The sequence below is a fragment of the Lissotriton helveticus genome, chromosome 8 (assembly GCF_964261635.1).
Source record: "Lissotriton helveticus chromosome 8, aLisHel1.1, whole genome shotgun sequence".
Taxonomy (NCBI): domain Eukaryota; kingdom Metazoa; phylum Chordata; class Amphibia; order Caudata; family Salamandridae; genus Lissotriton; species Lissotriton helveticus.
In genome coordinates, this window is record NC_136069.1 from 1,419,266,096 (window position 1) to 1,419,292,671 (window position 26,576).

Genomic DNA, 26,576 nt, shown 5'->3' on the forward strand with positions numbered 1-26,576 from the left:
TAACGAACTACATAGTATTAAAGAAACACAAAACACCCCTAAAAAATGCAATTATTTTTTTTCTGCCAAATATTGGCACCTGAAAGCAAACATTTGACAGTGTTCTCAATGCTGGGCTCACATCGCCGCTTCTGTCGGGTCCCTCAGAGGTATGGGAACAGTTCTGGATTGTTTGCTGCCCAAGCAATGTAAATTCTATGCGTTATGGATCGAGAAGCATTGTTTTATGTTGATTTATGTTTAACAGTTGATAACCTATATAGACACCTAGCCAGAGTACACCACATTGTTTAGTGATTTTTTGAGCCAGGTTAGAATTTCAATTTAAAAAAAACGAAAATTGCTTTTCTCAGTGTCATATTTTTAGGATACAAGTATTGAAATGAGGGAAAAAGCCTGGTAGCAAATTTCCTATCGAAATGTTCTCTTTTACAACCACTAAACACCATAAAAAAATTACAATCCTTGTTAGGATTCTATAATTGTGGCAGAACATACATACCAGTATATGCACAATGCATAAAACCTTTTATACAATTTAATTCACCCTGATTTATCCAGCTCACATTGGACATCAGAACATGCACAAATACTCAGAAACTAAAGACTGACATGCTTGCATCAAGGCACTTACACACACGTGTCAGCAAAATAAATTTGGTATTCTGTATAATTGCGGGTGTCATTGAATTAACATATGTCACGTTCAATTAAAGTGAGATATTGCTGATGCCATGTAAATCAAAAGTATATTCTAATGTTGAAATATGTTTTGCATCCACTGAAAAAATATTGCTGTCATAAAGGAAAGACCAATGGCTCAACGGAAACACATACTTATTGTTATTCCCATGCCAGCCTTAGAGGCTGTTCAAAATACCAGAGTTCCTAACTCAAAAGCCTTACATCCTAGATGGATATAATGGGTCACTTCCATGATGGCTACTGATGTAGAATATGCCTTTGACCCTACTTTACAAAATAAAGAATTTCCCCAACATGAACATGAATACCCCATGCCCAGTAATGCATTGTCTCTTGAACATATAAACACAATCTACATACTGATCATTCAGCCCAGCCTGCTTAAGGCATAAAACACCAATACTTGGGAGCTTGAGCCTCGGTACACAGTGTCATGATGTATGGAAAATGGGCCCTGCTAGGGGCCCCGGTGCCACTTTCTGACAGACTTTCCATGTCGGAAAGGCTATATGTCCAGCAACACGTAAATATTATCAACTTATAAGGGAGGAATCCCGAAACACTGGTTTCTAGAGATACGATTTCGATTGATGGCATTAGCTGAAAAATTATATGAGCTTTGTGTGAGAAGCTGGATTACAACTACTAAGACGCTATGGGGTAATGGCATTGTCACATGCAAGCAGTGCGTTCCTACACGCTTTCACTGTTAGGCGGCTCTCATGAGCCACCCCCAAGCTGACAAGCTTTGGAACACCTGCACGCTATGAGTGGGATTATACCTGAGAAAATTGGCAGCATGTCCAGCAACCCGTAATTCTTCTCTACTGATGAGCGAGGACTCCTGAAACACTGGTGTCTAGAGATCCGAATTCAAAAGACAGCATTAGCTGAAAAATTATATGAACTTTGGGTGAAAAGCTGAACTACAACTACCAAGACGCAATGGGGTAATGACGCTGCTACATGCAAGCAGTGCGTTCCTGCACACTTTCACTGTTAAAAGGCTTTCGTGAGCCGCCCCAAGCTGATAAGCTTTGGAATGCCTGCACGCTATGAGTGCGATTATACCCGAGATAATTGGCTGCATGTCTAGCAACCTGTAAATATTCTCTACTCATCAGGGAGGAATCCCGAAACACTGGTGTCTAGAGATGACGATTTCAAAAGATGGTATTAGCTGAAAAATGATATTAACTTTTGTGAAAACCTGAACTACAAAAACCAGACAATCCCACCTTTCATTGGAAAGTTTAAAATACTCTTCATAAAAGTTTTATTCAGCTAAGTGCTATGTAGATGCACACAATTTCAGTTTGTAATGAGAAAGGCTTCACCCGGATTCACAGAAGCAGAATGTGTAGTTTTCTATAGTCCTAAATTGTGCTTGCAACAGTTAAAATCCAGTACCAGTATTGGGGAAGAGAGTGTGCATTTCAAGAAGTAAAGTGAAGACTTCCAGGTGTGTAAATGTGTGTAGTCACTAGCAACTGCAAAAACAAGCATCCTGGGACCAGTTTTGGGGTATCACCCCTCATCAGACAGGCTAGCTTGAATCCAGTAGCATAGCGAGTACAGGGCCCATGTCTGGGCTTACCCTTCCTACTTAGGACAACAATGCAAAAAGGACCGATGATGGATGGTATACTGAACAAATCGAACATTCACCCTGAGACATAGATCTGGGTTAAATCCCTTGTTTTTTGCTTGCCACACCACCCCAGTTTGGACCCAGCCATATGCAGATCAGTCTTTGCCCTGCTCCATCATTTGTTTATGCAGCATTTTTCAACCTAAGTGAGATGGGTATTCCCAGACGTAGGTCCCATGTTGACATGTCAGATCATGATGTCTGTGATTGCTTTTAAATAAAGCAATCATTTTGGGATGCAGTTAAAAAAAAAGTTTTCTTCATTTTTTTTAAGACAAGGCAGTGGTCAGTGGGACCACTGCCTGCTCTTAAATTTTTTTTGCAAACATTCACAAAGGGGAAGGGATCTCTTGGGGACCGCTTCCCATTTGGGAATGTCTTATTACCAACCCGAAGTTTGAGCTAAATTGTAAGTATTTTGCAATTGAATTACGGTCACAAATCATTCATGCATTCTACTGTGATTTGTTAATACGAAGGGACACCCTAAACACACCCCTTCCTAATACTGAATTGCAAACTCAAATTGCTATTAGGTAACAGGTTACCAAATTGCAATTTGGCCGTTGTACATTTAAAAATGAACTTTTGCATTCACAAATGACTTGGTTTTGTGAATTGGGTTGTTTGTGAACATAAAAAGGCTTTGTAAATCTGACCCTTGGTCACATGTAATCTCACAAATTACCGTACTAGGCAAGGGTTTTAGTGTTGGTCTCCTACTCTGACAAACCCTGGCGGTATAATTTTATTTTGATGATTCTTGTTAAGCCCTACTGAGAGGGGTTTTATATTGTTTTGCCAACTATGATTTTGTGCATATTTGTAATTTATAAATGTATACCTGAAGGATGACAGCGCCTGTGGACTTCAGTGGGCCTAAATTGTATATAGTGTTAAGCCATTGGTAAAGTCTAGAGGTCTTGTCAGTTCACTGACCATGCAGGTAGGCCTTGCCTACTTATTGAGGAACTTTTTATGTGCAAATGATGGTTCTGTCGGATTCAAACCAATTTCTTAGCTCAGTTTAAATTATACTTAGTGTTCTTTATATATTTCACATTGTTAATCATGGAAACATTTTCCTAAAAAGGACACACACCACAAGTTATACTTTCATTGATGAACCGGAGTTAGAAACAGACGGCTGCTGTAATGCTCCTCAAGTGATTGCGGCTGCGGCATTTTACACCTGATTTCTCTCCCGGCTGGTGAGAAATTCTTGTTGAAAAAGAAGATACCACAAAAAAGGAGAGGGTAGATACCACCCCCCGGAGGCTACGATAAGACGCCTCGAACCCTTCTATTAATTTAATGTTGTCCCTTTCTTATGTCCTGATGAAGACCCGAAACAGTTGCTGACAAATCTGCACCTATCCGCAGGGTTGAAACGTTGACGTTATTTCGCCAATTGGTCTATTCCGTGTCTCAAAAGAAAAATATGAATAATTGTACTGTTTGAGAGTATTGATGTTAATTTTTGGACCTCTACTTTTGTTTGTATTCCCATGAAACTATATCACAAAACAGTCACTTTTAATCACTGATCACGTTCACTCACATCAGCACCTTTCATTGCTATCACGTTCTCAGCCTTTGTGGACAACCGAGCTTATATGTTTGAAATAAGATTTGCAAAGTGACTGAATAATAACAACTTTGCGGAAAGTATAACTTGTGGTGTCTGTCCTTTTTATGAAAATGTTTCCATGATTAACAATGTGAAATATATAAAGAACACTAAGTATAATTTAAACTGAGCTAAGAAATTGGTTTAAATCCGACAGAACCATCATTTGCACATAACGTATTACCCAGGTTCTGAGGGTCACTGGGTTACCCCATTATAATTAATACTTATTGAGGAAAGCATTGATTAAAGGCAATATTAAACTGTGCTAAAGCCTGTATTTCTTTTACATGGAATCTCATGAAATCTCACAGGATACTGTAATAGGCAAAGGTTTTGGTGACCCACCAGAACAAACCATGGGATAGACAAATTGGACTATGATAATCCTCATTGGGCTGTATTAGTAAAGATTTCATGTTGTTTTGACAGCTGTTTCATGTATATATTTGCATTTTTCTTACAGTATATATGATAGTTGCCTTGTGAGAATATTTGTGAACCAACAAAGTAGGTCTCAGTTGGTGGTTTTAGTGGCAAGCCAATGATAAAGGTTATAGGCCTGTTTCTTTATAAAGTTACAATAAAGGCAGCATGCCTGACATATTGATTGTGTAAAGGATATGTTGAAGTCAATAGGCTTTAAAGCGTAGATTGTTGTTACCCAAACATAGATATTTTGTTACAAGGAATTTCACAGATTAGCATACTAGCGAAGAATTTTGCTGCTGTTTACCACCCCCACCAAACCATGGGTATAGAAGATTTGTATTGTGAGAATCCTTGTTATGCCCTTTTAGGGATAGTATTTAGATTTGCCAACTGTAAATTTGCATACTATGTAATTTTATGTTTGTGTGCCTGATAGTTCCCTTGTGGGAAAGTTTATACTCAGTACAAGAGGTTTCAGTCTACCAGGTTAAGCTGGGTCTCTTGGCTTAGTAGACCAGTGCATCAATTGTAGGGGCCTACCTTTGACCTCGTGGTCACAGGTTCAAATCCTGGCAGGTCCACTCAGCCTTTCATCCTTCTGAAGTCGATAAAATGAGTACCATAGAGTTGGTTAACAATAAAAAAATCTGTTATTCAGCGCCAAGAAGCCCATGTGTGAATGTAATTGGAACTTTGCTATTAGGTTCTATCAAACATGACAGAGTAAACTGGTAAAGTTTCAAAACTTCTTTTATTTACAAAACCCCAAAGTGGGAATTTGTTTTTGGAAACAAAAAATTCCCTTCTCGTCAAGGGAGTCATCTCCTATGGCAAAGGTTTTTTTTTTGTTTTGCTACAGCCCCTTAACACCAAAGTTTCCTGGCTGTGATGGGCAGTAAAAAATGGATACATGTCCATCAATCTAAATTGGGCTAGTGGACATATATCCATTTCTCTGATGGACCTACAGAGTATGGGCTGTCTGAAAAGTTTGGTCATGGCAGAGAATATAAATGTGTTGGGTGGACCATTATATTGGCGGTAAAGATACTCCTTTGCCATTGTGACTAAGTGTGCTAACTGACCATATATAAATTGGGCTGTAGGCTAAAAATATTTATATTGCTGTAGGTTTGATGTCTTTATTACGAAAAGTCATTATAAATGCATTACGCATGAAAAGCATCTGTTGAACTCAAAAGGCATTTAAGGGTGGATTGTTATTTCTCAGTTTTAAAGCCTACATACAGGTATTTGGTTACATGAAATGTCAAATTTCTTTTTCACAGAATGATTTTGGTGTTGGTTACTGACTCTGACAAACCCTACTGCGAGAAGATTTTCACAGTAATAATTCTTGCTAGATTCTCTTCTTAGATGTCTACCAGTATCTTGTAATAAAGATCCATTACATAATACACACATACATCTATATATTTAAATATATCTGTCCATATAGATACACAGTGGGCCTTTGAGTCTGCTCTGTTGTGCTTTTGGTCTGTTTGAGTGTCAATTTATTTACATTCTGCTTCCATCCCTGACAGCGAAATGCATGGGGCAATGGTTCAATGTTCATCATTAGCTTGTTTGCCCTGTGAATGTTGTCATTTTCTGATCATATGTACATCCACCCAAAAAAGAGTGAGATGGAATTCTTGCCTGCTGGTCATTTCATCTGCAGAGCACCCCTTTCCACATTGCTACTTCCTCTAAACCAGGTGATCTTTAAGAATGCTGCTGCCCATAGGTGGCCAATCCATTAGTTAAATATGTGGTGGCTATACTTGCAATTATAGGCTACTAACACTGCATGTTTCCTTCCTTTCAAGATCTCAAAAAATCTGCAGCAACCCCCTTTGGCAGTCACAGAAGGCTCTTCTCCATGTGTTGAGACTTTATTACACTCAAGCCACATCAGGTTCACATCCAGGAATGCTCAAGTTACTGAATAAAAGTTTGCCTTGTTAAACTACGCACACATTAAGTCAACTAGCTCATTAGACAAATCAGCACACATTTGTGTAAGCAGACCACCTCAAAGACATAGATGCTGGTGGTAAGAGAACGAGGAAGTTCAACTGATAGAAGGCAGTGATGGTGAGTAAGAAGAACAAGCAGCCCTGAAACCGTTGCACATAGTGTGCAATCATCACAGGCACCAACATAAGAGTGGCACAGGGGACAAAGAGATATGATCACCCGAAAGTTCCTAAGCAGTCTACCTGCTCCCCATAGGCCATTCATGGAGGTATCATAAAGAAGACAACCACAACAATCAACTATGAAGGATATATTCACCAAGGTGTCACCTTACCACTGAACCCATGAAAAAATGGATTTTTACACTCGGAAGCTGGAGAAAATGTTAGCATTTGACTTCCGCCCTCCTTTTTACATCAAACTTAGGAAGCTCTTGCGGTGTCTGCAAGACATGAAGTAAGCAATGTATGGGCTTTAAGCACATAAATGTAGCGCCATTCGTGCTTTATTGTGTTTGTCTTAAATGTTTTTTTCTATTGGTGCATTTTTCTAAATTGAAGTATGACTCGCTATTAGGAAGGGACGCCCTTGGCACGCCCCTTCCTAAGAGCGAGTCGCAAACCCTATTTTGTGAGTCGGTACGTAAGGCAGACCAATTTTGCTGTTGCAAACGGACCGATTTCCCGTTTGCGACCGCAAAAAACAGTCATACATCTGGCCCTCAGTTCCCTCTCCAGTGATTTCACTAAGAGAACATTTTTGTTGGCCTTCATACTATGTAGAAGTGGCTTCACGCTTCCTTCTTTTACAGTGTGTGATGGCCCTTCCTCCCTCCTCCTATCTGGTGTATCGTTTATATCAGCAGTGACTTCTTTGAAAACATATTGAGAATTAATGCAAGTCATTCCCAGTACCACAGACTTCTTGGCGCCAGCACCCTTCTCTGTTCTAGCAACAAGGTGTGTACGCATTTTTTTTGATTGTATCAACTTTCCTCATTTTGTTTCCTTGCCATTGTTTTAGTGACTACTGTAGCATCGTGCTACAATAACTACAGACACACGTGGCTGTTATAACTGGAGCTTTGTTACGTGCTTGTTACTCCTGCCCTGTCCCTATCCTAACTGCCCGGTTCCTGTCCCCTAGCTCCTCCCGTTCCTGCTCCTCCCTCCTAGCTCCACCCCAACCACTAGACTACCCCATACAATCCTAGATCTCCCCCCTTCTTAGCAAAATGAACTTAGTTTCCGCATTGTTTGTAAGTCTTCAATCCACCACGCGGGTTGACGAACAGCTTGTTCTTCAAGCGTCAGTAGTGTCGAATCCTGGGTGGTCCTGACTTTGATCAGTCTTTCCGGTGTCTTAGCCACGATGTCCTTAGCCGCGGGAATGCACTTTTGGGAATGCAACCCATTGCATGTGGGCTGCTTATTATTCGGTTCCACAGTTATCGTGGTTCTTTCTTGTTGGGTGACTGCTACTGGCTCAGCTCGGCAGTGACTGTCTGCCTTCCTTGGTGACCCTTGGTCTATTACCGATTGATCTCCTTTGGGAGCGGACGATGGGCTGGTCTTCTTCTGAGCTCCCACCTGTGAAGTTGTTTCTCTTTGTCTTGTCAGGTTGGGAACGGCACTGTTCTTCTGTTTACCGCCAGGCATGTCAGGCATTAGTGTATTATCTGATATGGGTGTCCTGTCTTGATTCTTGGACTCATGTGTTGCCTCTGTTTGTTTCTTCCCTTCCCACTCGTGTTTGAGGCTGGCGAGACCCTTGACCACCCGGTCATGTGCCTGTTTGTCTCTCATTCGGTGGCAGTTCATCTCTGTCACTATGTTCGGTCCTCCCCGCGAGGTGACGGGATAATCCTTTGCCACTTGGTAGATATTGTCCCATTTCTTTGTTTTCCTTCCGTCAGTTCTTTGAGTCAACCTCTCTGACCCCATCAGGGGTGACGGTATATTATTCATGTCTTGATGTGGCGATGACTGGCGTGACTTGTTGTCCTTTGGTTCTGTTGTGCGTCCGGGTGATTGATGCCATGGCCGTGGTCGGGACCATGATTTTGTTGACCCGAATGAGCGGACAGACATGTCTTCCGACTCGGAGGAGTCGGTTGCCGATTTCCTTTGAGAACGTTCTTTTGAGGGCGTCGTGACTGATATGTTTATTGAGTTGGTATTCTGGGATGACATGCTCCTGGGGTCGGAGCTATCTACGGAGCATTTCCTTGGGTATGTCTCTTTTTGTGTCTTCCGTGTTGTTGCGGTGGAGGGATCGTTTACTTCATTAGTTTGGTCTCGGGGCATTTGGTCTTTACCCTTTTCACGGGACATCAATGGTCCCTTCTCCGCTTTCTCGTTGACACAACTGTCTGGAGTGTACATGCCCCTCCCCTTTCGGTGTCTGAGTGGCTTGCCACTCCTCACGTGGTTGGTTCCTTCTTCTCGCTTGTTGTTTGTGTTAACGTCCGTGCCATTGGGATGATTTGTCTCACCGCTTGATGCTTCCTCGGACTCATCTGTAGACTTTGGTGCATAGCAGGAGGATGGCCGGGGTTGTTCGTGTGCTGGTTTCTGGCATTGACGGGATGGGTCCCATCTTCCGTAGTTCGTCTTTTTTGCCTTCTTGTTGAGCAATCTGCCATTTTGTCCATGGGTGTGATCTGTCCCACTTGACACTTCATCTGTTTCATAGTCATTCTCATCATCGGTTGACTGATTCCTTGAGGTTGAGTAACTCCGTGAGGTTGTATCAGTATCATCATCTGTTGACTGACTCCTTGAGGTTGAATGGCTCCATGAGGTTGGATCAGTACCGCTTTCGCAATCCTGATTCATCCTGGTCTTTTGTGATGGCGACTTGGAGTGTTCCCTGACGCTCTGTCTCTGGTTTCTTGACTCTGATTCACCCTCCCTCTTTTCAGCTTTGTTTGTCTCCTGGGCCTCTCCCTGAGGCATGATGGGTGCCTCTTTCCAGACATTTGAACGCACGTCTTTCGAGAAGTCTTTTGCTTTTATTCGCACTCCAGCCTCGGCCCCTCTGATGATTCTCTTTAGCGACCATTGCTCCTGAAGAATCTTGCGCTTCGTGTCTGCGCTTGAACAGCCTTCGATTATTCGGAGCCGAACTGCTTCTTCATTAGTAAATGTGTTGAAGTGGCAGCAGGGTACCAGACTTAGTAACCGGGTAATGAATCTCGGCAGTGGTTCTCCTGGTTCCTGCCGCGCTGTATTGAAAGCGATGCGAGCATGATCCACTTCCACCGGTGCATGGAAATGGGCACGTAGCTTCACTTGGAGTCTTCCATAGCTCTCTGTGTCCCTTTTGGGAAATGATCTGATTAGGCGACGGCCCTCATGACCGACTAGCTGGAGGAGTAGTGTCAGACATTTTCCATCCCTTTGTTCATCGATTGCATCAAGAAAATCGTCCAGGGAATCCAGCCACCGGTTCCATTCGGGACCCAAGTTCTGACCGTCAGTCTGTGACACTGGGGGTGGTACTTCAATGCAAGGACTGGACCGGTGGGTTGCTTTTACCGCCGCCATGAGGGAGGTGTGTTTTATCTGCTATCGTCGTAGAATTGTTCACTTTGCCTCCCGTCGTAGTGGCTGACCTTCTTCTGCCGAGGTCCTGTGTTTGGTCGTTTACTTTGATTCTGGGAAGGTTCGCCACTCAGCTACACCATGCGTGACTCAGCGAATCCCCACTTTCTTTTGAGTTGCCTGCTACCTGCAGGTGATTTGGGGCTCTTCCGCGATGATATGTGACACCAGTGACATCTCGTTCCTGTGCTTCTTTTGGCCTGGCACAGGTTATCCAGTGGTTTCAATGATGAGAGAATGCTTTGTTGATGTTCATTTACTCATGTAACTGGATTATTTTAACTCCTTAGCTCTTCTTACTATTGACCACTTATCTTCGCGTGGTGCTGACAGTATACTTTGGTACTGGCCTTTAGTTCGTGTTTGTTACGTTCGGGATCTGCATTTGCTTGGTGTATTCGGGATTTGCACTAGCTTGTGCTCGTCGACTTCGGAACGTGCATTCGTCCGTGCTTGGTGTGCTCGGGTTTGTCTTGGTTCGTGCTTATGGTGTTTGGATTTGCATTTGCTTATGCTTAGTTCGCTCCTCTGCTTGCATTAGCTTATGCTTGTTCTCTCGCATTTGCCAATGCTTGATTTATTATTTCTCTCCTTGTCTTTGTCAATGCTTGTCTTCTTAGGTTGCTTCTTGCATTTGCATGTGGTTGTTTGTCGTCTTTTCAGCGCTTTATTATCCTTCACTTGCATTCGCCAATGCATGTTTGCATGTGTCAATGCTTGTTTTGTCACAGTCGCCAATGCTTATTTCATTTACAGTTGCCAATGTTTACTTCATCACTTTTGCCAATGCTTGTTTATCTTCAATGCCAATGCTTGTTTATCTTCAATGCCAATGCTTGGTTTTTTTTGGTCTTTGCCTGACTCCAAAATGGCCGCCTATGAATCATACAGGGTATGTCCCTGAAATCCGCCTGACTCAAAGATGGCCGCCGCTATTGCAGGCACACACGAGGCTGGCTCTCCAGGCTCATTCACTCGGGGGCACTCAGGACTCACCGGCGGCCGGCTTCTGGGGCAGTCCACGCCAGGATTCACTCCTCCTTGGCCACCACGGACATCAGGTGAGATCGGGGTGGGCTCCCGGCTCGCCTCCACAGTTCCCGCTCTTCTTCGCCGAAGACCTCCCAAACCTCACGCATCGGGCGTGAGGTTTTTCCGATGCCCGATGTCGCCGGGGCTCTGATTTCAGCGCTCTCGGCAGCGCTTGCTGGCGGCACGTTGTGGACGCCGTCCACACCTCTGGGGCACTTTTCCTACCTCTCTGGGCACTTCACAGGGTCGGAGTGGGCTCCCGATCCCTGCACACACACAGGCTCTTCACACCGGGCACACGCTTCCAGCGTGAGGCGATTCTTTAGCGCGACGGGCTGCTTTGTCTTCAGGCAGTTTGGCGCTCGTGTCTTCGACCCCTCTGCTCCCTCACAGGCCTTGGGGTCACTCTTGACGGCTGCAGGCCTTGATCTCCAGGCGGCAACGCGGTCCCATTCAGCAGCGTTTTCAAAGCTGCAAGCTGCTCGGGACAGGGCGTCTTTGTAGGGCTTTGTGCACAGTGGGGCTCGCTTCATCCCACCTTCGTCGCCAGCTGTAGCATCGTGCTACAATAACTACAGACACACGTGGCTGTTATAACTGGAGCTTTGTTACGTGCTTGTTACTCCTGCCCTGTCCCTATCCTAACTGCCCGGTTCCTGTCCTCTAGCTCCTCCCGTTCCTGCTCCTCCCTCCTAGCTCCACCCCAACCACTAGACTACCCCATACAATCCTACAACTACCATTCGTCATTTATATACATATCATGTATTTACATTACATTTTTGGGGGAGGTAACATACGGTTTTACCAACGCCGAGACTTGAACCCGGTTCCCCATGTCCGAAGTCGGCAGCTGTGCCGGTCATGCCACAGCTTCTCTTCTACTGGGCATAGGTGTCAGTGTGTTCGGCTGCAACTTTCATTTTGTATTTTTTTTCCTTACTTTAAGTGCTTGCAAAGACTTTATAACATTAATTTTAATGGTTGAAAGATGCTTCTATATCTTGTCTTTTAATATGCAGCCTGTACATTATTTCACAGGGAGCTCTTATCACGTAAATACGTTTTGTTTACCAGTAGGGCGGCACCACCAACTGCTGAAGAATAGAGACGTGACCTTGTTTTAATGTAAGTGGTCAAGTTTCTCTCTCCAGCTCACAAGGAGTGATTGTCAGCTCTGAGCATTGCCTGCGTAGAGCTATTGTTTGTGTGCTTTATGCTGAACAGAACCCCTATTAATCTTTATTATATGAAAGCCACAGTCTTAGAACATTTATATTTATGAGTATGTAGTCATGGAAATGCCTATTTAGGAAATCATTGAGTACAGTTGTGCTGGTTTTAAAAGAAATGCAGAGCTTCTGTGACTCCTGCTGAAACGGAAGGAGAGTTCTGTGAAGAAACGCCTCTCGTCAGTTACTGAGAGGTCGAATAACTGGAAGAAGGTTAACAGTGGAACAACCATGCTTCTGAGCTATACATAAGTATTTATATCAAGGCGTGTTTTAAAAAAAACTCTCTTCACCCATTCACAGGATGGCTCTGCTATGGGAATATTTTTTCAAAACATGCTTGAACATGCCTGTGTGTATAAAACGTACATGTGGCGACCCTTGCTGCAGCACACATGAGTGCTGGAGTCTTTGCAGTAGGCATTGCAGTTGAAGGGTGGGGGGAGCGGAGATACATCATCAAGGAAGGGGGTTTACCTTTCACACGTTCAGTGAAGAAACGTGTTCAGATACGTATTCAAACGTGATATGGAGGTTAGTGCCTTCCAGTGGAAGTTAACATTTTGGAAGGTTTTAAAGTAAGGATCATTACTCATTCGCCGACGTCATGCGTTCCATAGTCTTGCCTGGGTCACCTACAAATGCAGGTAAGGAAGTCATGACCAAGTAAAAGCGGTAAATTGTTCAGCTTTCTATACCATTGAAGTGGTGAAGAAAATACTACCTTATCTCCAGAGGAGTTATGGAAATTAATTGTCACCAGTCTCATCTTGTCCAAATTTGATTACTGCAATGGGCTCTACCTGAATATTCAAAAACATTTCCTGAACAAACTTCAAGTCATGCGTAATACTGCTGTTTGCATGCGTTTAGGTCTTGCCAAATACCATTCTACCAGACGAGTGCTCAATAAGGTCCACTGGCTCCTGATCCACCAAAGAATGTCCTTTAAACCCCTTTACATCACCCATAAAGCTCAATATGGAAAAGGCGAAGAATACCTTCAGCAATCCTTTAAATATTACTGCCCTTGCTCTTGGGAGCGCAAACAATCTGATAAACCCTAGCTATAGACTTGCTTCCTGCGAACGGTAAGACTTTTTATTCAATGCCTCGAAACTTTGGAACGCACTTCCAGCTCGCATTAAATCTATTCCTGATCACTGGCCTTTCAGAAAAGTTGCAAAATCCTGGCTTTTCAACAACTACTGTTTCATTGTCTTAATAATTAATCATCCTCCTATAATGCTTAAAGCAGCACCTAGATGTCTTCGGGTAAACATTGTGCTTTATAAATAACTTTTAGCATAACATAATATGTTGTTTCACCTTACAGTGCTGCAACATACAAGTACCATTTGCTTCATTGAACTTTACAATGGTAAGTGACTGTGTAGAATGTATGTTGTTACAACGCATACATTACAACACATGCCTTTACAACGCAGTTTTTGCATCACAACAACCTTTAGAACGCAATCCATTACATCGCATGACACTACATCGCATTTTTAGAAACTACCTTTACAACGCATTCCATTACATCGCATTATACCTTTACAACGCATACCATTACAACACATAACATTACATTGCATGTAAGGTTAATATTGGATAGTATAGGCGTAAAAATTACCATTCTAACTCCAGGGGATGCAACAGTAGGGTTAGTGTTGGATAGTGTAGGGGTAAAAATTACTATTCCAACTCCATGGGGTGCAACAGTAGGGAAAGTTTTGAATAGTGTTGGGGTACTATGCATTGTAATGGTATGCGTTGTAATGATATGCGTTGTAATGCCAGCGTTGTAGTGACATACAATGTAATGTCATATGGTGTAGTGTCATGCGATGTAATGCCTGCATTGTAGTGACATGCGTTGTAAAGGATGTTGCGATGTAATGACTGCATTGTAAGTGTAGTGCGATGTAATGGTTGCGTTGTAAAGGATGTTTCCCACTGCGTAGTGTGCAAAACTTCACCATAGTTTGACAAGTATACAACAAAAAATCACAATATACACTTTCAAATGTATGACACCCTTAAAAAATGCAGTCTCACTCAGATTGAGATATGCAAAGATCAGCTGTGTACTGTAGCATTTGGCACAAAGATGGGTGATGTGAGAAACTTTCACCCAATGAGTAATGTAGGTGTGTGTGTGTGTGTGTGTGTGTGTACCCATCATAGTAATCTTCTGTCTAAACATGAAAGATACCAGGTTGATTTGTTGTGTGTTTCACACCATGGACAATATGTGCAATGACAGATACAAGTTGAACATACATGTGTAAAGCAATGGTCAACATTACTTGAGAAATATCTGTAAAATTTAAAGAAATGAGTATGAGTCTAACTGCATACATAACACACATAATCATGTTTAACCCCTTCCATGCTGATGACGGCCCCCGGCGGTCATGCATCACAGTGCTCGTGTGCTGATGACGGCTGAGGGCCGTCATGAACCCGCCCACTCTTCAGAAGTGGCGCAGAATCGCGGCCGCGCCCAAGGGGATAAATAACAATGTACCCCATCATTGGCTATTGGTATTTTAAATTTTAGGTGCCTAAGGATATGAATTACAGTCATGCCTCATTAGCCCATTTCCACAGACAGAAGGTCATATTATGTTCCACTCTGCTCTCACCAAAACAGGGAATGTTGTAAAAGGAATGTTTGGGGCCCCTAAAGTCCAGGTTTGGCTGGCTGGATAAATCCGGGGGAAAACTAGTGTTCTCAGCTCCTATGGTCTGCAAGATCATACTAGTATGTTCAATTTTGCCTAACATGTGTTTGCAAACCAATGGGCAGGGGGGCAATAAGGCAGAAATTCCAATTGAACTGGAAGAGGTGAATGAAAATGATGATGACATTAAGCACACAGTGCAGTTCAGCATAGATGGGACCAAATTGTGGCTAATTTTGTTTTTCCTTTAAAATGGAAATGTCAATAATGACAGACACTATGTCAACTTACCATCCAATAAAGATTTGTTGTGAACTCTTCCATTGTGTGATGCATGAATGCTCTGAATGTAAAGGTACCTACAATGCCGCTCATATCTTCTCAATTAGATGCAGGAATCCAGAGGTAGACATTTTAATGTCTGAGCTGTTGATAAACATGGGGCCATATCTCCAATTCAGAATAAATCAATTCAACATCACAATGTGATGTAGTGCGCTGCATAAAAGGGAGAGGCAGGATTGGCCCATATCTAGATAAAAATGGGGCATTCCTGTCCTCCCTCTCTTAAGTAGTGCAGTGCAGTACAGCAAGCTGTCTTACTGTGCTCAGCTGCATCAAAGTGTGTTAAATGTGGCATGGATCACAAATCACCCAACAAGTCAGTCCCTGAGACAAGCTTCCAAATAATGTCTTTCACATATGGGCTAGCGTACAGAGTGGCAGCACTTTTCTGGTACATATGTTGCAGCAGATACCATCACATTTCATGGGAGACATCTGTCATGGCCAAAGGCATAGACTGTGGTCTTGATATATAAAAATAAATTGCAATGATTGCATTCATGCATGTTTAGGGATCCACAAAAGAGCACACATCTAACACTTTTCCAGGGCTGCTTGATGTAAGGTCCACATTTGGCCACCCATTATACAATACACATATACCATCCTTCGCAGAGCAATGCAAGGAGGCAGAAAGCCTTGTATTAAAACATACTAAACTATTGAAGTAAAAATTTGTGCCATTTATCAGAAAAATTAGACAATGAAGATGTTTACCAACCATCACATCACTTCAGGGAGACAGAGATGGGTAATGTATGAAACAATTGTGTTGAAATGCAAACACAAATGGTTGTGGACATAGACACATTTATTAAGTATGGTAAGATGGTGGTGATGGGTAGGAGAGTTTCCCTTCATAGTAAGAGTTGTGTACCCCTGCATTGAGTGCCACACTGTATTGTTGTCTGGATCACTAATGCTGGTATATTCCCTTGGGGAATATGGAATATGCATGTGTGCCATGATTAGGCCTTTTTCATTGATTGAAGTCGTGTTGGACCAAGAGGGGAAAAACAAAGACCTACCCTCATGGTTGTTGTATGCTACTACCTTCGTCAGGACAAGAACAGAACAAACTTGGGGGATGGCAGAATACTATGTAGTGATAAGTTCTAGTGAACATAACCATTCTACCCTGAGTCACTGGAGTGAGGCCTCCTGGCTCACTCACATCTTCTAAAGTTCTGTTACTGTGTGTTTCACTCACCCCTGCCTGACCTCTGACCCTGCTCCAGGGCCGGATCACTCCCTTGCTCCCTTGCCGACTTCAGCGCCTCCTGTGCGCTCTCTCCCTGCTGCTGCCGCTCCCAGTACGCCCTGGCTTCCCTGCTGTAGCCCCCTGCTCCCCCCACCGCCCCTCCCATTTCTGTGACCCGCTGCATTTCCCGCCGCTTCCCCTGCAGCCACGCCCCCTCACTGCCCCGCTCCCGCCTCCCAGCTGATCATCCCACCTTCCTCGCCTCAAAAGCGATCGCGGACCAACGTTAGGGGCGACCTTTGACCATGCTCCAGGGCCAGATCACTCCCCCGCTCCCCTGCTGACTTCAGCGCCTCCTGTGTGCTCTCTCCCTGCTGCTGCCGCTTCCAGTATGCCCTTGCTACCCTGCTGTAGCCCGCTGCTCCCCCCCGCCGCCCCTCCTGTTTCTGTGACCCGCTGCATTTCCCACCGCTTCCCCGCGGCCACGCCCCCTCGCCATCCCGACCCGCCTCCCAGCTGATCATCTCATCCTCCTCCCCTAAATGGCATCCGCTGCCCGGACGCATGCAGCGGGCACGCCGATTGCGCACGAATGGCGTTCCAAAGGCAAGTCCGTCTGCGCTCGTCTGCGCCTGACCCGCGCCCAGAGCCATTACCCCTGGTTCCCGCGTACTCAACACCGCTGGACTCCGATACGACTCCAACACCCTCCACGTGCCCGAGACCACCGCTGCTTCCAGGCCACCCCAAAACACACTCACTGACCCTTCTCCTGCCACACCTGCAACTTCACCAGCAACAGAGCCACCAAACCGCCAAGCACCGGGCCCAACCACCTCCACTGCATCCTCCTCCACACCCGCTCCGCACGCAAACACGCCATCGAGCTCTGGGACCTGACACCTCTGCCCCAGACATTGCCTTCCTGACAGAGACCTGGTGGAACGACTCCTCGGCACCTGACATCGCCATAGCCATCCCGGATGGCTACAAGGTCTCCCGCAGAGACCGCACTAATGGGATGGGAGGAGGAATAGCCATTGTCCACAAGTCCACCCTCCAGGTCCACACCGTCACAGACGACTCCCTCAACTCCGCCGAACACCTCCACTTCTGGATCCACACAGATCCCCAAAACGAGCCATAGAGAACACTCATCTACAGACCTCCAGGACCCCGGGCCCCCTTCAACGACTCCTTCGCCGACCTCGCCAGCACCCACACACTCGCCTCCACGGACTACATCCTCCTCGGGGACCAGAACTTCCACCTTGAGAACAACAACGACGCCAACTCCACTGCCCTGATCGACAACCTTGCCAACCTCGGCCTCCGACAACTCTTCACTGAACCCACCCACGCCGCCGGCCACACGCTCAACCCCGTCTTCACCACAAGAACCCACGTCACCTTCAACCACACCACCGAGCTCCACTGGACTGACCACCGATGCATTCACTTCACCTTCAAGAAACCAACCACGCACCACCGCACCCAACAGCTGCCCCTCCGATGCTGGAGCAAAGTTACAGAGGACCAACTGACCTCAACCCTCACCCAGAACCCACCCACCGACCCCACCGACACAGACGCCACCACCCGAAACTTCAGACAGTGGATCGACGACTGCGCCAACACCCTCGCCCCGATCAAGAAACCCTCCATCAACCACCCCAGCAAGAAAGCCGCCTGGTTCACCGGAGAACTCCAAATCTCCAAACAAGCGTGCTGGAAGCTGGAGAAGACATGGCTCCACGACGGCGCACCAGACAGCCATGCAGCCAACAAAGACGCCACTCGCAGACATCACCACCTCATCAGAACAGCCAAGAGATTGTCCTTCACAGCCAGACTGGACAACCATGCACACGACAGCATAGAACTTTTCAACGTAATGAAGGAACTCTCCAACCCCAACACCAACACTAGCCCCCCCCTCGCAAGATCTCTGTGACTCACTGGCCACCTTCTTCCACTGCAAGATCGCCGACATACACAACAGCTTCAACTCCTCACCCGCCAGACCACAAAAAACCACACCCCGAACGCCACCTGCACCAACCAGCTGACCGCCTGGTCTCATGTCAACGATGAAGAGACACGCAAGGTCATGAACTCCATCCACTCAGGATCTCCGTCAGACCCCTGCCCACACCACGTGTTCAACAAAGCTGACGCAACCATCGCCCCCCAATTGCGGAAGATCATTAACATCTCCTTTGACACAGCGACATTCCCGGAAAGCTGGATACATGCCGAAATGAACGCCCTGCTCAAGAAGCCCAAGGCGGACCCCAAAGACCTCAAGAACTTCCAGCCCATCTCCCTGCTCCCGTTCCCGGCAAAGTTCATCGGAAAAGTCGCCAACATGCAGCTGACCCAACACCTCGAGGACAACAATTGTCATGAGAGCATATGCAGAAGTAAGTTAGCTGAAACCTCAATCTCCTTGTAGCTGTGCATAGCTGAAAACGAATTGTCATTTGGATATAACAATGCTTGTTAGTTTAGGTATTGGGTATAGTATACTTAAATGAATGGTCATTTGGATTTAGAAGTGCTTGTTGATTTGCAAGGAATATGATAATTCGTTGTTTCTAGGCCCCCGCATGTTCTGCCTCACGTTTCCAGAGTGCTCTAACGTTTTTCTCCCAACACGTGTTAGGCAGCCTACGCCCAAGCAGAGAGACTATAAAAGCCACTCGGAGACGCTTCTCTTCGCGTCATCCAGAGTCTCAGCGAGTGTTCCAGTCAGCTGTTCCTGTCCTGCGGACTTCTTCTCATCTGCCGGGACTCCTCGTCTCCCTCCTTCCTCCCGTTTCCTCTGCCCACCTCAGTTCCCTCCCTTCAGTTTCCCCAGAGCACAGATCTGCCTACCTGATCGAGTCTTCAATACTGCTTCAGTTCTGTGGCTGTTTTCCCGACTTCTGGACCTCGGTGCCTCCCGTCGGACTTCCGGTGACTTCTTCTTCGGACATCCGCTTCCTGTAGACAGTAAGGAGAGTCTCTTAGCAACCTGCAAAGAAACAAACAATCCTTGGTAAAACAATTCCGATTTCTTGGTAGTTTGCTTTTAAACAAACAATCCTTGGTTAAAACAATTCCGATTTTGGGAACAGAAGGATTAAGACTTCATGAACAATATTTGCTTAACAGTGCTTGAACTGACAATATTTAAAAGGGTTCAACAGTGATTAAACTGTGTTTGGAAACCCTGATGTAACCAGTTTGAGGTTAATCTTGAGTTTCAATATTAATGTGAATCTATATGATTTTTTGAAGATTCTGGTGAAGTTCAAGCGTGCATTTGAGTATTTAGGAAGAATTCCTTTACATAGAATTTGGTATGTTTTTTCTTGCTCTTTTTCTTTTATGTGCATTACAGAACCCATGTGAAGATCTCAGCTGACAATTGCAAGGTAAATTAGTTTGATGTGTGATACATTAACTAACTCGCCACTAATTACTAATTAGTTGTCAATAAGTCTGGTATTCTGTGTAATTTACGCTTGTATTTATTTCAAGGCGACATAAGTCAAACTAAACAACGTCTGGCAATTGTAGAAGTATTTGAAAGGGCTTATGCTAACATGGTATGTACAATGTGTTTTATTCTCTACATATTTTGATGTGGAAATCAAGATATGTTTACATTAAGACATCCAAATATTATTTTATTGATAGATAATCTGACCAGAAGTCTATGACAATCCAGAAGCCCTGAATACTTCGAGAGAGAACTCCGCTGACATCTCCTGAAGAGATCCAGTGTTTGTTTTGTTTTCTCTGTCCACTTCCCCTTTTCCCTTGTGGATTAATCAGTTGGATAAGAGTCTAATTCCTTGCCAATTGATTAGTTTGCAGAGGAGTTGGGAGCTTGCATCGCCAAGTAAGGAAACAGCTGGAACCTCGTGAGCATCGCCTCTGACAACAATATCCTAGACCCATCCCAGTCCGGATTCAGACGGAACCACAGCACTGAGACTGCCCTCATCGCCGCCACAGACGACATCAGGCGCCAGCTAGACAATGGCGAAACCTCAGCCCTCATCCTCCTGGACCTGTCTGCCGCCTTCGACACGGTATGCCACCGCACACTAAGAACACGCCTCCAAGAAGCCGGTATCCAGAAAAAGGCCCTGGACTGGACCACGTCCTTCCTCTCCGGCTGGACCCAGAGAGTCCACCTCCTGCCCTTCCACTTCGAAGCCACCGATATCATCTGCGGCGTACCCCAGGGATCATCCCTCAGCCCGACAGCATGACCTGAACATCCTCTCCCTCACCAAGGACCCACACACCGCCAAAATCAACCTCCATGAGGGAATGAAGGCCGTCGCCGAGTGGATGAGGAGCAGCCGTCTAAAACGGAACTCGGACAAGACGGAGGTCCTCATCCTAGGCCCCACCCCCTCTGCGTGGGACGACTCCTGGTGGCCGACCACACTGGGAGCAGCTCCAACACCCACGGACTACGCACGCAACCTAGGATTCATCCTCGACCCCTCCCTCTCCATGTCAAAACAGATCAACGCCATCTCCTCCTCCTGCTTCAACACCCTCCGCATGCTCTGCAGGATCTACAAGTTGATCCCCACCGAAACAAGAAAAACGGTGACCTAGGTCCTCGTCAGCAACAGACTGGACTTCGGCACCGCACTCTACGCAGGAATCCCAGCCAAACACCTGCAAAGACTACAACGCATCCAGAACGCCTCAGACCGACTGATCCTCAACGTCCCCCACCGCAGCCACATCACCTCCCACCTAAGAGACCTGCACTGGCTCCCCGTCAACAAGAGGATCACCTTCAAACTCCTCACCCACGCACACAAGGCACTCCACAACGCCGGACCAGCCTACCTGAACGACAGACTCAACTTCTACACCCCCGCCCTCGCCGCCGTCCCGCGCATCCAACGAATGACCTCCGGCGGCAGATCCTTCTCCTTCCTCGCCGCCAAGACCTGGAACACCCTCCCCACCCATCCACGACAGACCCAAGACCTGCTCACCTTCAGAAGGCTCCACAAGACCTGGCTCTTCGAGCAGTAGCGGCACCCCCTTCCCCCCACAGCGCCTTGAGACCCTTACGGGTAAGTAGCGCGCTCTACAAGTTCACTGATTGATTGATTGATTGATTGGTTTATTCTGGAAGTGTTTGCATAGGAAAATCATGAACCGGCTGTGCAAGACACACACAACACATAGGTTGAAATGTGGAACAGTGTGCACAAGGTTAATGTGTGCTGAAAGTATGTGTTCAAAGTGACACACTCTAGTACAGTACGAAGGGACTGTAGTACAGTGTGCACAGACTGAGTGTGTGTGCTGCATGTCAGCATGCTGGTGGTAGAATGAATCCTGTAGATTAAAGTACTGGTCACTGAATGAGTTGTTACTGAGAGCAGAAGTGCCTTCAGCACTACATGATATGGAGGATATTGGGTTTCTTTGTGGGAAAGGTTATGGCTGCCTGGGGAAAACATTAGGAGCATTGGAATCCAACCGGACAGACTGATAGTCCAGCAAAGCTGAAAGCTTGGTGGAACATGCACTGGTGTATGGGAGAGGCAGTCTGTCTCTGTGCTTCTCTATGTGTGTGTTGAATCAGTAATACGTCACAAGGAAGGACCTAAAATAGATGGACAGAGGGCCAACGATCAAACTGTGAAAATACATATGACTGTGACTGACATCTAGATGTGCACCCTGGTAACTAATATGAATATTGATGTGGGCGCAATCGGTTCTGAAGTCCTGCCTTGCTGTGCTGCCCTTCTACCTGCTGTTCCCCTGGGCTGGGTGATAAGGATTGAACCTGCATCCCTTGAACCCAGAGTTACTCCAAGGACAACGTGCCTGGCCTCCTGTTATGAGGTCTCATGGACATAGAATACTACTAACCACTGTTCTTCAGCACCTGGACTCTGCCATCTGTCAGTCTGCCATGCAACGTGGTACCAACCCCGTCCTGGACTGGGGTTAAGGTGTTTGCTCCAGCAGAAGCCACCCTTCTTCTGTAGATTCTGCTCTGTTGCGTTGCTCAAAACAGGCACATCGCCTCTGTTGAGGGGAGTCAGAACCAATACATCTCCCCTGTTGCGCAGGTCAGAATCAGTGTATCACCATTATTTTGTGGCCCTTAGCATAGCTGCATAAGTGCAACTGCTCAGTGCATAACGCAATGCACATTCCATAGCAATGCATCAACAAAATGTACACAAATGTCAAAAGCTTTCTGGTTACACTCAGGAAATGATGCAACGGGTGTGACAGGCTGCATACTATGAAGTGTACAAGTTACTTTCACTTTCTCCTATTGTCTGCTGGAGGGGGCTGGTTGTCGGATAAAACGCTTTGAGGATATTTTGTCTGTTTGCTGTGTAATCTGTGTCTGGTCTGTCCCTGTTACATTATATATTGTGTACTTTTTATGTCTTAGTCTTGTATTTTTTATTGCATTTGTCTTTGTATTGTTGTGTGTTTGTCCTAATTGGGTTATTTGTAAGTTGGGCATAGTTTTGGTATTAAGTGGTAGGCTAGGTAGGGCTTGTGCCATTGTGGCTATATCAGGGAGTGGTAGAACTTTCAGTGCCACAGAGGCTGGGTGTCTCATCTGGCTGGTGAAGCATTTCCTGCTGATGATGCTGGATGCAGGGTAGCAGGGTAGCCAGGGGTGCAGACCGAGAGATTGGAAGAATCAATGGGAGCGGGTGCGTTGATACCTGAGAAAAACAGGCAAGGAGAAGCGCACCTACTCCCAGATCCAAAAAGAACAATTGATGGGCAGAATGTAGAACAATGTCAAACATTCACCTGAGGACAGGGATCTGGGCTTAAATCCATAAATGTTTTGCTCCCCATGTCATTCCAGTTTAAACTCAGCCATGTGCAAATAAGTCTTGAGCCTGCACCCAATGGGAACAGTCCAACCCGTATTGCCAGGCCGGATCCTTCCTGGAAAGGAATCCTCCTGAACAGGTTTTGGGGTTTACCCCTCATCAGCCAGGCTAGCTTGACTCCAGTGGCAAGGAGAGTACAGGACGACATGTGTGTTGTATTGAACACATTGCGGCACATTCCTGTCCTTTCCTAGCACAGGCACACATTTGGCTGCCTAGTACTAATGTTTGCACCCTTGCACCACGGTGCAGGGGAGCCTGTGATAAAGCTGGCCAGCAGTTCATACAACATCACATGCATGGAGCATGATTTTGAAATATATTGTAAGACACATCTGACCTTTCACCTCCAGGAAGATCAACCCTGTGATGTGACTAGCTACAATGTGTGTTCTGACAATGTATACATATGTGTGTAAGGATGTCTAAGTATGTCATGACACTAGAATGTGACAGTGCTTTGTTAAGAATTGGAAGTGTGTGCAGTGGCTCTTCATGTAATGCAATGCCTCCCTTGTTATTTTGCAGATGGACATCTCCCATTCCCCCAAGGCAAAATTGACAGCTTTGAGGATACTGATGCAGCAAGTAAGTGTCATGACTACATGGTCATAGTTCTTTGATGTATGTGTGTGTTTCCTGATAGTTGCAACAGTGTGATGTGTTTGGGGAGGTATAAATCATCTGCCAGTAAGTCACTCAGAATCATTGAGCAAATACAACATCATATGTGCCAACAGATGTTAAGAAAAATAAGCAGGCATGTTCACGTAAATGTAGTGTCCACATAAGTGTGGCTAAGTGTTTACTGTAGTACTTCATTTAAAATACTTGGATGGAATAACTGTGACAGTACCTATGTGTCATGCTTAACAACACTTTGCATAAACATCCATCACAGTGTTCACATGTTAGCCATCATATTGAAATCATTGTACAACAGAGAGATGCTGCCAGTGCCAGTAACATCCCAACTTTTGTTGTATCCTGGAACAACCTATAAAAAGGTACAATTGACATCTCAAGGTGTGTTGCCACAGGGGGGTGAGTTATTTTTATGACATCTAAACATTTCCTCAGTATTACCACTTATCTGAGGTAAGGCTGACATGATGCTGTCTCAGGAGTGACTTAGCCTCCATCAGAGGTGTCCATGTCAGACCTATGTAAAATGGAATGACAGTGGCCCCATTACACTGATGCTCTTGAGGAGATGTAGGGCTGCTCATTTATCAATTGTGAGTGCAGATCTACACATGGCAGGGAATGTGCTCTGTGGCCAAGCAGTTGCGCTGTGGATGGCAGCCCGCATCACTCAGTAATTTATGTATCTGTTGATGACAGAGTGGAAATAGCATTATTGTAATACCTTTGCAGCCCCAATAGGCCTCACTGCATGTATAGTCATTGGCCTAAGTTTGGCATGCAGGCCATATGCTATACATTTTACAAATATTGGCATATCAATGCCAGCCTCATGGGCATAACCTAGTCTATCTGGCAATTATTTAAAGCTGTCATGCAGTCCAGTGTGACAAGCCGCCTGCTGCACTGTGCAAAAGGGAAAGGACATTAATGCACAGTGTTTTCATGATGCAAAGCATACCCTTCCTTTCCTACGGGTGGCATACATTTCACTGGCTAGCACCAACGCAGGCACCCTTGCATCATGGTGCAAGGGGGCCTACAATGCAAACAAAAGAGTTCTCGGGCATGTAAGGATAGTTGCCTAGTATGATGAACAATGTTAAGCTAAAATAGAATAGGAGTAGAGTGTGGAAAATAAGAAGCAACTTAGTATACTGTGATGTTAAAATTCTGTTATTTAATTTGTAGATACGGAGTCAAATGTCCTTTTTGTCCTGATGAAGGTGTCAAGATTGAATAGCACCGAAACGCCGCGTCGACTTTTTTCACTTTGACTGTATATTATAATTATTGCATCACCATTTTGGGTGATTTTTATTTGTTTTTATTATGTTTTAGATTGTAACCCAGTTGGGAGGATCAAAATAAAATTTTGCCATTGCATTTTACTATTTTTGCGTACCTGCCAGTCACTTGCACTTTAGTTGCTCTTATCCAGTCAGAAATTGTTTTTGATAACTTTCCGCACTACCCACAAACCCCCCCCCCCCCCCCGCCCAAGTTTGTCTCAGCGATCCGAGTCTGCTACATCCTTTACAGGGATCTTAAATCTTTTGTGGTATTATTACCTTTGATACATCAGAATGAGTGGGGATCACTAGTATGAGTGAAATGCATGGTTCTACGTTGCGCCTAAATAGATGTTTTCTACATCTACACTATCCTTACTTGGATTATTGTGATATATTGTATTTGGAGTAGTCATTGTTATGAATCTATATTGGACATTTCTATATAGCAAGAATAGGTGTAGGTATTGTCAGGCACTTATGAATACATAACAATGTAATTTATATTTTGTGATACGTGATGTACATATTATACTTGCCCAAATATTTATTTACATTGTCTCCCTAGCTAACATGAAACCAGAAATGGCATGCACCTTTGCTATGAGAAGGGCATGTTAATCCCGCCTGAGGAAGCTAGAACATGCCTTCTGCAACATGGGCTGCATGCATTACAAACCAAAGTCTCATATTGTCTTGAAGCCACCCGCATCTCCACAGGCACAAACAACCTCCTTCACTACAGCTTCCCAACAGAGAAGTCGCAAACAGGCCTATGCCACTCCAACACTGGACCCTCAGCAGCACAGCAGCATTAAGCCACTGTGCAAAGCCAAGTAGGGTGTTCTTTGCGGGACAGGTTTAGCAGTCTGCTGGTGAGGAGGATGTGAAAAATGGACAAACAAACTTCTCCCAGACATCAGGTCCTTCTCTGGTTCAGAAGGCTCCCTTAGGTCCCTGGCCAGTTCTTCTTTGGCCCAACTCCTGTAGTCATGCCACCTCTTCTTGCACGCCAGTAGAGTCCTTTATGTTTGTTCTATGCTCTTTACCTTGTCCACTATGGCTTGCCATGTGGCATCCTTCTTTCCTAAGGGCAATTTTGAGGTGACAACAAAGAGGTGTTCATTCGTTGTCACCTCACTGAATAGGATTTGGTTCTCCTTATCTTTGAAGTTCAACTTCCTTTTCCCTATGGATGCTGGAAGGTCATCAAGTTTGGGGTTCTTGC

The 26,576-nt window shown here is 45.2% G+C and overlaps 1 long non-coding RNA gene across 1 annotated transcript in view; it reads left to right on the plus strand.

The window, feature by feature from the left end:
- Positions 1–25,361, plus strand: part of LOC144771993 (uncharacterized) — an 84,355-nt gene extending 58,994 nt beyond the window's left edge. The window contains exons 2-3 of the long non-coding RNA XR_013599582.1: positions 23,940–23,999; positions 25,248–25,361. This is a non-coding gene — a long non-coding RNA (uncharacterized LOC144771993). The remainder of the gene's footprint in view (positions 1–23,939; positions 24,000–25,247) is intronic.
- The last annotated feature ends 1,215 nt before the right edge of the window (positions 25,362–26,576 follow it).